Here is a 10318-nt window from a genome sequence, read left to right as displayed (position 1 = left end):
ACACGGATTCTGGAAATAATCAGTCAAGAGATTAACAACAATCAATATTTGATCGTAAAACTAAGTGCCATAACAAATTCATCGCATTAGTAGTATTATACCTTGAAATCACTACCTGAGTATCCTCCTGTCAAGATAGCTATAGCTTTTAGATCAACGTCATCTGCCAAATCTTCCTTGGCTAGCATTACACAAAGAATTTTTGTCCTATTCGATGCATCTGACAAATTCACCATAAACCTAGAGAAACCATTGGCCCATAAGACTGAGGTCAATAAACTACTGACTGATGTTGGATTAGGCTATAAATAAATAAACATTAAATCACCTCCTTCGAAGTCCACCTAACAACAGCCTCATCGGGATCAAATAGCCTATATGCATGAATGGATGGATTAAATGATCCCCAGCATAGATTTTTGAGATGAGCGTAATGGTCACGAGGACCGTCCACGTTATATTAGGGCTTATCACAGCTGCTATGACCCTTTGACCGACTTACACTACACCACAACACCGCTTCAGCGTCAGACATCTGACGCTAAAAATTATATTTGGCGATGGATGATCTAACGCTAAAGATAACCCAGAGACCATCTGACGCTAAATCCTCATTTAGCGATTTAGTGTCTGTCGCTATAGGTATTCATATTTAGCGTTGAACCGTCTGTCGCTAAAGCCAAGTGTACCGTCAGTCTATCTGTCGCTAAAGAAAATGGGCCCCACCCACCGTGACAAACCTAGGTCCTTTCCCAAATCCTAAACGCAGCCGCCGCCGCCTCTTCTTTCATCTCCCGCAAGCCGCCTCTAGCTTTCCAGCGGCCCTGCTCGCGTTCGCGCCGAGGCCTGCTTCCTCCTCGTCGCTTTCTACGTTCGGCTAGAGTTCACCCTCGTCCTCTACGTTCGGCGTGCCGCCCAGATCTAGAAGAGCTGGTGGCGTCTAAGGGGGTGACGCGCAGCCAGGGCGCAGCGGCGGCCTGTGGCCGAGCCGCTAGAGAGAGCGGCGACCCTCCTCTAGCGAATCCAGTCGTGAAGCCCCTCCCTGCCCCCCGCTGGTGGAGGTGACGACGGGGCCCTCCTATCGTGGATCTACTGCGAGGATATCGATCTCGAGCAGGTACGTCTGCCCTGAACTTTTTCTCGAGTAATCTTATCGTGGCCAGTAATTTCTTCAGGTCTGCCATGGTCTTTTTGATGTAGATGCCTTCCTATGCGCCCCTGCTATTGTGTGGCTGCAGCAAGTATGAATACGCCTTGTCTACATATACTTCTGCATGGTTTGTCGTTGCTTGCCAGATTTCATTTTGGATTTCTACATATAATGTGTCTTTCTCGTAGCTATGCAAATGGTGACACATGCCAGGTTATCAAGCAAATGCCAATACGATTAATTTTATTTTAGCAGTATGCGGCGTTTCACATATGGAGCTTGAGCACATTCGATGTTTGCACCTCTGACAGTTGCAGATGTTGGACTACAGAAAATGCCAAACAAGACAACTGCAACTAAGAAGGCTGCAATTCAGGCTTCAAAACTTTTCATATTGGGTGTGATTTTGCAAGGTTATACTTATCGCTAGTTCTTGGCCAAGTAGCTCTCATCGACCCATTTTGTGGGATTCCTATCAGGTTGGAGTTTATCCTTCTGTTCTTTTGTACTTGTAGGAGGATACATTCATGGACAACACAAACTAACTTATGGTGCCGATTTGGATCATATTCAATGGCTAGGTGTGCTGCAGGTGATAAATAAAACAAGCCTATTTATCTAAGTTGGTGTATTCCATTTCTTTTTTATTCATGTAATGTTTGAAATTTTGATTTCTTATTGCTATTATGCTTCTTGTACTTGTAGAGGATAGCTATTGGATACTTTGTAGCAGCAATGTCAGAGATTTGGCTTGTCAACAATAATTTGGTCGATTCACCTATATCATCTGTGAAGAAATACTTCATGGAGTGGTTAGTCAATATGGGCAGCATTTTTGGAGAAAGATTGTTTCTATGTTTTTATTCTTTTAAAAATCCTTATTCACCATTTCGGTAATCACCAGTTAAAACAAAAGGACGACCCAACAGCTACAACGGTCCTTTAGACTGCTCCTCCGGCAGTGCGCAGGGAGATCCCCTTAGCTCCTGCCAGGCTCCACCAATGGGCTTCTTAGTGTTCCTTAGCTAGCAAGCTAGTATTTCAGGCTTATCCTGCAACTATGTCAGTAGCTGTAGACTATTGATTGCAGTACAACAGTCAACTTGCACTAGGTAAGTTCATACACAAAACCGTCCTATACTTTGTATGCATATGCAACTATGTAAATGAATAAGTAAGCTATTACAGCAGCAACAACAAGCCTTCAGCCGTGTGACTACTTTGTGTGTGTGAGAGAGACTGAGTTATGTCACTTCCAACAGTCCTTATGTATGTCATGTTCAAACTGCGGTGTTTACATAAGATTTAGCTGTATAGCCAGTTAGCTACAACTTATAAGAGCTTTGTAGTTTGGGTGTACTGCATGAGTTTAGCCATGTGAGTACCTCAGAATTTATTATGAAAACCAAAATGTATTAATACGAATACTGACATTTGTTTATCTTCTGAAGGTTCATGGCCATAGCTATTACAGTACTTTATGTTGCCTTGGTTTTTGGCCTTTATGTTTCAAACTGGGAATTTGAAACTCAAACTAGCAATTCAACCCTTTCATTTACCTTTCGTTTCAAACTAGCCATAGCTAAAGACATTTACCTTTTATTTTAACTAGTAATGGTAGGAGATATATTCTTCATCAAGCTGAAGAAGATAAAAATAGTTCACATGTACATACTGGGTTACTGAAGTAGCCAGATAAGATCAATAAAAAGGTCTTATGCTGCTAGAGAAGAACTGCTTGACTCAGACTTGTTAAGAATACAATTATCTGTCTAGAGTTTCCCTTAGCAAGACTTCATAAACAACATATGCAATAGTTCTGATTTTCTCACAAAACTTTTAATATGGAGTAGCTTCTTTGTAAGACATGTCTTGTGTGCTGAAATCTTGTGGTGGTGTAGTAGGTGCCATGCTTCTTCTCTACCATGACATTTTGACTTGCTGATGCACTGCAAGTCTACGATAAAGGTACAGACCAAACATGGTTTCATTTCACTCTGCAGTATTGGGAGAAGGCAGAATTCCCATTTCATGCCATTCCCAGCCTTGCATCTCTTGGCTTAGCTGGAGGTACAATAAAGGTACAGACCAAACAATTTGTGCTTTATTTTCGAATGTCAGGCCTACGTGCACAACATTTCATTGATTTCCCCTTCAAATGTACAGGGGTATGGTTGCCTAGGACTGTCGCTTACAGCTAGCGCTATTTCGATAGCAGAAGTTGCACAGGTCAATGCGAGTTGCTCCACATTTGTTTTAGTACACTCCTCTTTGGCTATGTCCATGATTGGTAAATCTAGCATTGCTTCAGAACATTGTATACATTATGTTCCATTTGATCTTGGCTAAGAAAACAACTTTGTACACTAAAGCTCAGTGTTTCATTTCTTTTGGAAGTGTAGCTCTTTGTTTCATTGTCGGTTCTTGTAAATATCAGTCAAGCATTGAGTTTATCTCAGTGTCTTCTTCGGAGGAGGCAAGGAGCCAAAATTTAGTGCCTTCTTTGGAGGAGATGGAGCTATGCTATTTTTAGGCCCTATTCATCATCTCCAAAACGGGATGTAATACGTACAATATGATGATAAATCAATTTTATTGGGCTCATGTTTGCTTGTTCTACTATTGATATTACTTGAATGTGAGGAAATAAATAAGTGGGTCAGAGGCTTGCCACTCCTACTTGGCACTCCTTGTGTGCTTTTAAACTAAATTGGCATCCACTTGAACGTATGCTTGATAGATCTTTTGATTCTAAAAATGCTTGTATTCTGTCAATCAAGTGAAAACTTTAGGTGAAACTTTGAATACGATTTCGGATTTCGATTGATACTTTTTTCTTGTCTCATCATGTTTTTGTAACATGAACCTTGATTAATGCACATTGTTCATATGATGTTAATCCATTGATATTCTATGTTCATATTGGGGGATTGGCTTGATGTTTTGATGCATTGGGATATTATTGGAAGTAGGAGTATCTAGTATACTGACATAGGGTATATTATAGCTGAGCATTTTTCAGCTCAGTATGTTTCTAAAAGTCATGTCATATGTTCACTATCTGGATTATGAGTTTATGGACTCAAGAAGTAAAAGGTTCTCTCGTCCTATATTTTCATTCTTGTTTTTCAGTATCTGTCGTAGCTTGTAATGAGTATGCTGCTAATGTTGTGTTTTCAATTCTGTGCTGTAGAATACACCACAATTATATAGATTCTGTTAAGGGTTTGCACAACTTAATAAATCTTTTGATCAAGGTTCAAGACTCTATGTCCATCAATCTGTCTGGCTAACATCGTAATGGAAGTTAGTTTGTGCAGCTCAAATGTACCGTGATTAATAATATGACAGAACGATTTTTAATTTCGTTGCTACTATGGTAATGAATTTCAGGATTGCCTGTTGCGGAGAAAGATTAAGATTGCAACTCAAATTAGCAATAGCAAGACTCCAAAGCAATAAGATCAAATCAAAAGCGTCTAGGATATGATCTAGGCATCTACCTAACATTTTTTACTCAAATCAAGCTTAGTATTTCAGTTCAGTCAGGTTTTCTGAAATGCAAAGTGATGCATGGAGATGTGCTGGTCTACAGGTCTAGTGTATCTTTGTATGTTCTTTCGTGTCAAGCATGCATAGAGTAGTGTGATGATCAGGGCGCCATGTGAACCAAATCATTATGGACATGGCCAAAAGATTGAACAGCAGCAGAACTAATTATGAAAGACTGACACCTTTTCGGTCTCTGTATATATAGTACAGTACTATGCGATTATGAAGATACGGTGGTGGGGACAGCGAGAGCGAGGCGGCAGGGGTGGAGGGCGATAGGGAGGTGCTCACCGTGTGCAGATGACCGAGGTCCGAGGCGCGGCCTAGCCACGAGTTTGAGCCAAAGCTCTGGAAACGCCGGTTGCTTCGCCCGTGAACTTGCAAGCTCCTAGGTGCATGGTTCCTTTGTTGCGAACCCTTTAATTGTCTACATTACCACACATAATCCACTTCTGTCTTTCTGTAACTATCATGTTTCTTATGAACTGGATTTGTTTGTGTAGGGTCAAATATCCCAGAAAGTGTCTGCAAAGGGAAAATATGTGTCTGTCAAAATTGGACCTATCCGTGTGATTTCTAAAGAGCAGGTAATCCTATCATTATAATTGTGATGAATATAAAACACAAGCTCACAGATTGAGCCAAGAAAGGCATTGTGTTGATTATAATCAGTTTGGCTGCATTACTTGATAGTGACCTATTGCAGGTTAGAGTGGTGTATACAGTATACCGAACAGTTCAATCACGAAGGTATGCTTGCATCAGACCAGATCTACTGCCATGGCCTGCGATCAAGATGGACGCCAAGTTCTCGAGCACCTAGAAGAGAGAGCCTTTGGACTTGGAGACACAGTTATATGTATGAGTTTTGATCAGTTCTTTGCGTTTTGATTCGTCTTAGCTTTCTGTTTTCGCAAAAGCTAGCGCGATCAGCAGAAACTTTGCTGTTAACTACTTAGACGAAATCAATAATATTTATATCATGTTGTGAAAGAGTATAGACTTATTGATTGTGTAGGTTTACAATTTTTACAGGCATGTAACTTTGCTTCTTTTGAAAGCAGTGTTTATATACATCTAAAATGGAGTGATTCCTACTTTTGTAATAATACATCATACTGAAGCATAGTAACTTTATCTGATCATGGATCTATGTTTCAGGTTCATGAATGAATCTATTTGTATGAGAAATGTGCACAATGATGTTACTTTTGTATTAATTTGCAACCAAATGGCCTTTTATTTTTTTAAATGCATTTAAATGATCTCGTCAAACCATCTGTCGCTAAAAACATTTGTAACTTCAAATTATCTGTCGCTAAAGAGTACCAGCAGACTATCTGTCGATAAAGAGTACCAGCAGACTATCTGTCGCTAAAAAAATTCAGGGCAACAGACTGTCTGACGCTAAAAGTACTGTCTGACGCTAAAGATTTTTAGCGACAGGACCTACAGCGTCTGCAGAAGTCTGTCGCTATAACTTTTTAGCGTCAGATTATCCGTCGCTGTAGTCGCTTTTAGCGTCAGACCATCGATCGCTAATCTTGGTGTTGTGGTGTAGTGTTATCCTTTGTTTTACTCTAATGGTGAAACTGGTTGGGAGGATAAAATGGTACTGTATGTACCAAGAACCACATTCTGTGTCCATATCATACTAAGAGAAAATATACAAGCAGAAACAACAGAAGAGAAGAGAAGAGAAGAGATGAAGATTAATCTACAAAAGCACGCCCATGTTATATCCTGCTGTATCTCAGGGAACGTTGTACTCGAATTTCAGTTCTAAATATGTAAATGGATCAATCCATATCCATACGAATTATTGCCTTTACTTTATATCGTATAGTATATATAACCATATCATAGTGTGTGTGTGTGTGTGTTTCCTTGTCACTTTGTCACTTTCCATTTAGCGCTGCGGCATGATATATATCCCCATAAATAAACCTCACTATATATCAATCTGACTTTATTTTATCGTCATTAGAAGAAAAACTCCAGGATCGATCTTGTGGCTGCTTCAACCTCCCTCTTGATTCATCTTGATTTGCTCATCCTCAGCGACTCAGCGTGCGTCGTCGTCGTCGTCATCATGTACGGTTCCGACTGCCATGTGATGGATGACCCCCGGCACCGCCAAATGGTTCCAAGTTGGTGACCCTGCTGTTCCGCCTGTCCACGCTGGCTCTGGCACTCACCTCGGCGGTCGTCATGGCCACCGCCAGCGAGTGCACCATCTACGGCCTCCACGACGGTGCCGCCGCCACGGCCACCGTCGTCACCTTTAAGGACTACCAGCCCTTCGTGTAAGATATATACCCATTCCATGCATTATATATTCCTCGAGTAATATATTTTTTGTTAATTAATTTGTGTTCATTCTCTGCACCCATTTTGCATTGCATTGCATTGCATTGCATTGCATGCAGATACCTTGTAGGGTCCAACATCACAGCGACGATCCTGGAGGTGGCCGCGATCTACCTACAGGTCGTCGCCGGCAACAAGCAGGGCGGCGACGGCGACGACGAGGAGGATGCGCCGCCGCCGCCCATGATTAATCCCCGGGTCGTCCTGGTTGCCGCCGACGTCGCTGTGCAAGTGCTTATATCTGGGCACAAAGCCCGAGCCCGTGAGCCCGGCACGAAGCCCGCTATTTAGGCCCGGCCCGGCCCAAAGGTCAATGGGCCCGGGCTGGCACGGCATGGGGGTGCAGGCCGTGCTTGGGCCGCACCCTAGGCCCACAGGCCGACACGGCACGGCCCGCAAAATAACGGTAGGCCCATAGCGGCCCAACGGCAAGCAGGCCGGTGGCCGCCGGCCCAAGAACTCCCTCCTCCTCCCCATATATAAACCGTGACCCCCCGCCCCCACCCCCACCCTAACCCTAACCCCATTCCCCTCCCAACCGCTGCCGCACTCGACACCTGCTCGGTCGCTCGTCGCTCTCGCTCGTCGCCACTCGCCTCCTCTCGTCAATCCATCTTTGCCGCCGGTGCGACCGTCGTCCTTGGATCCGGTGATATCGCCGCCACTCCATCACCTCTCCCTGAGTTCCCTGCTCCCTCAGTCCCTCTCCGTCTTCCTTTTTACTCCTTCTCCTCTGTTTGTCGATGAACATGTGAGCCCGCCTCCCCATCTCTCTTCCGCCGTCGCTCGCCGTCCTTCTTAATCCCGTCTTGCCCTTGTGTGGCCCTCGTCTTTTCCGGCGCTGGGCTCCGATTGCGCAGGCAAGTCCATCCCCATTCATAACCCTAACCCTAGCCCCTAGATCTATACGTTTCTCAGTGTTTTAATTCTATTTTTGGGATCATTTTCTCATCCTTTTCTTCTTTTTTGTGTTCTTTTTCTTTGCAGGTCTGCCGTCGATGCCTCGTCGTCAACTAGCCTTGGCGTAGACGGACGACGGGCAATGGCACCGCGGCCAAGCCATAGTCGCTCACCGTTGAGGAACGGTGCTGGAGTTCAGCCGTCCGCGGCCGAGGGCCCCATGGCGTGTGACCCGCAGGGCGACGATGCCATGTTCCCTGTGACTGGCGACGATGACTTGGTCACAGCTGGGCTGTCCTTGGAGCACGACGACAACGGCCGTGACCCCTTTGCGGTGTTTGATGACGCCACCCATGGGACACAGCCGGCGATCGACGTCGATGCCGTCAATGCAGGGGCAACGGAGACAGGGACGGTGGACTCTAACACCCACTCCAACAGCACTGGTGTTAATGGTAATGCTGATGGTAATGGTACTCGTACTCCTTCCTCTGGTGCTGTTTTTGGACTTGGTAAGCGCAAGTCTAAGTGCTGGGGTGACTTTGAGGAGGTTTATGAGAAGATTAATGGTGTCGATGTGCGTGTTAGAGCTATATGTAAGATGTGTAGAACTGTGTTGAGTGCTAGATCTGCTGCTGATACTGGTCACATTCTTAGGCACCAAAAATCTTGCAAACATAAACTTGATAATGCTTCTAGGGTTCAGTCTCGACTAGCTTTTAATGCTGATGGGTCTTTGCATAATTGGAACTATGATCCTGCTGTTGCTAGAACTGAACTGTGTAGATTGATTGCTAGGCTTGATCTTCCTCTTGGTTTTGGTGACACTGATGCATTTGAGGAATATATTAAAAATTCTCATAACCCAAGATTTGTTAGATCATCTAGAAGAACCACCACTAGAGATCTGGATAAGTTATTTGCTGAACGTCGTGCTATGATTAGGAACTGTGTGCATGCTTCTGCATCTGTTGCTTTGACTTCTGACATATGGTCTAGTAATGCTAAAGAGGATTACATATCTGTTGTTGCTCACTATGTGAATGCTGATTGGGAATTGCAAAAGAAGATTGCTGGTCTTATGTTGATTCAAGTTAAGCATTCTGCTGAAAACATTTCTGCTTCCATTGCTTTTGTTGTTGAGGAGTATGGCTTGGTTGATAAAATCTTTTCTATCACTTTAGATAATGCATCTTCTAATGCTAAGGCTATGGAAACTTTGAGGTCTCCCACCTGATACTAAAGGTCCCCTATAGGTTAATTCAAAAGGAGAGGGCCTAGGACTCTATCACATGTAGTGTGCAGTTGAGTTGATAAAGGATCTACGCGTGAGGCAAGAGGTCTTGGGGTGACCCGAGATTAAAGATACCAGGATTAAAGCCAATTCCCAACCAAGATTGAAACCCACCTATGCACTAGTGTATCCTTGCACAAGACACTGCTTCATATCCATGCTGGACTGACCACTGCTAGCTAGCTAGATCCAAACCCGACCGTCATATCCCAAAACATAGGGTATCACTGTCGGTTCTTTAATTCAACAGTGTATTACCACTGGGTCAAGGCTAGACCTTGCAGTGATAGCATGAGGGTCATTGCCGGTGCCAGGTCAAGTAGGCCTGTTCGGCTTACCCAGAAACCGGCTTGTTTGGCTTATTTTTTTAGCCAGAACAGTGTTTTTCTCTCACAACAATTCAGCCAGAACAGTATTTTTCAGCCAGTTTCAACTAAGTTTCAGCAAGCCGAACGAGGCCGCTCAACACGCATGTACACTCACCTCTGTGAACACACGTATGCAAACACAACCCCTATGAGCACCTCCGAAGGACTGAGCCGGCAGATCTCGAGATTCACAAAGTCACCGCAGGCGCCTCGCTGTTGATGGGGACGTCATAGCGCCATTAAATCCTAAATTAAATCCAGAAAAATATGAGCATCCGTGCCAAGTCGATGACTTGAACCCGAATAGGCAGGTTCCATCACAAGGAGTCTAACCAACTGACCTATGATCGGTTCGCTCCGGTGAAAGTATATGACACTCGATATGGGGACAAATCTCTAATTGATAGGGAGAGTATAATACTTATTGTTGGGTCAGTGGGCTTCAACCCGAAATGCGTGCCAAACCAAATGCATTATCGGGCAATAAACATGTATGTACACTCTTTTTAGATGTGATGAATGATCAAGTGTAGGGGTGAACATTGAACAAGGAATAGAGGAAGCTCTTGGTTAGAGCTGGGACATGGAGTCGTGCCATATGAGGACAGACCATGTCACGACCTTTTGGCATGGCTTAAAATTCGACATGTTATGAACACGAGGGTCATGCCGTGTTTAGAATCG

The 10318-nt window shown here is 43.9% G+C and overlaps 2 long non-coding RNA genes across 4 annotated transcripts; both read left to right on the top strand.

Moving 5' to 3' along the window:
• Positions 1-1001: 1001 nt before the first annotated feature.
• On the top strand, positions 1002-1863 carry LOC136464756 (uncharacterized). 2 transcript variants are annotated; one of them, XR_010761266.1, is made up of 3 exons: positions 1002-1117; positions 1201-1563; positions 1666-1863. It is a non-coding gene; the product is annotated as an uncharacterized lncRNA (long non-coding RNA). The 2 variants fall into 2 exon arrangements; XR_010761267.1 differs by having other exon boundaries at positions 1201-1363; positions 1462-1676.
• Positions 1864-4548: 2685 nt separating this feature from the next.
• Positions 4549-5727, top strand: LOC136464755 (uncharacterized). 2 transcript variants are annotated; one of them, XR_010761265.1, is made up of 3 exons: positions 4549-5094; positions 5206-5289; positions 5409-5727. It is a non-coding gene; the product is annotated as an uncharacterized lncRNA (long non-coding RNA). The 2 variants fall into 2 exon arrangements; XR_010761264.1 differs by having other exon boundaries at positions 5396-5727.
• Positions 5728-10318: the final 4591 nt, after the last annotated feature.

Source organism: Miscanthus floridulus, chromosome 7 (genome assembly GCF_019320115.1).
Source record: "Miscanthus floridulus cultivar M001 chromosome 7, ASM1932011v1, whole genome shotgun sequence".
Classification (NCBI taxonomy): Eukaryota; Viridiplantae; Streptophyta; class Magnoliopsida; order Poales; family Poaceae; genus Miscanthus; species Miscanthus floridulus.
Note: the sequence above shows the minus strand (reverse complement) of the source record. Positions and strands in the feature narration are given on the sequence as shown.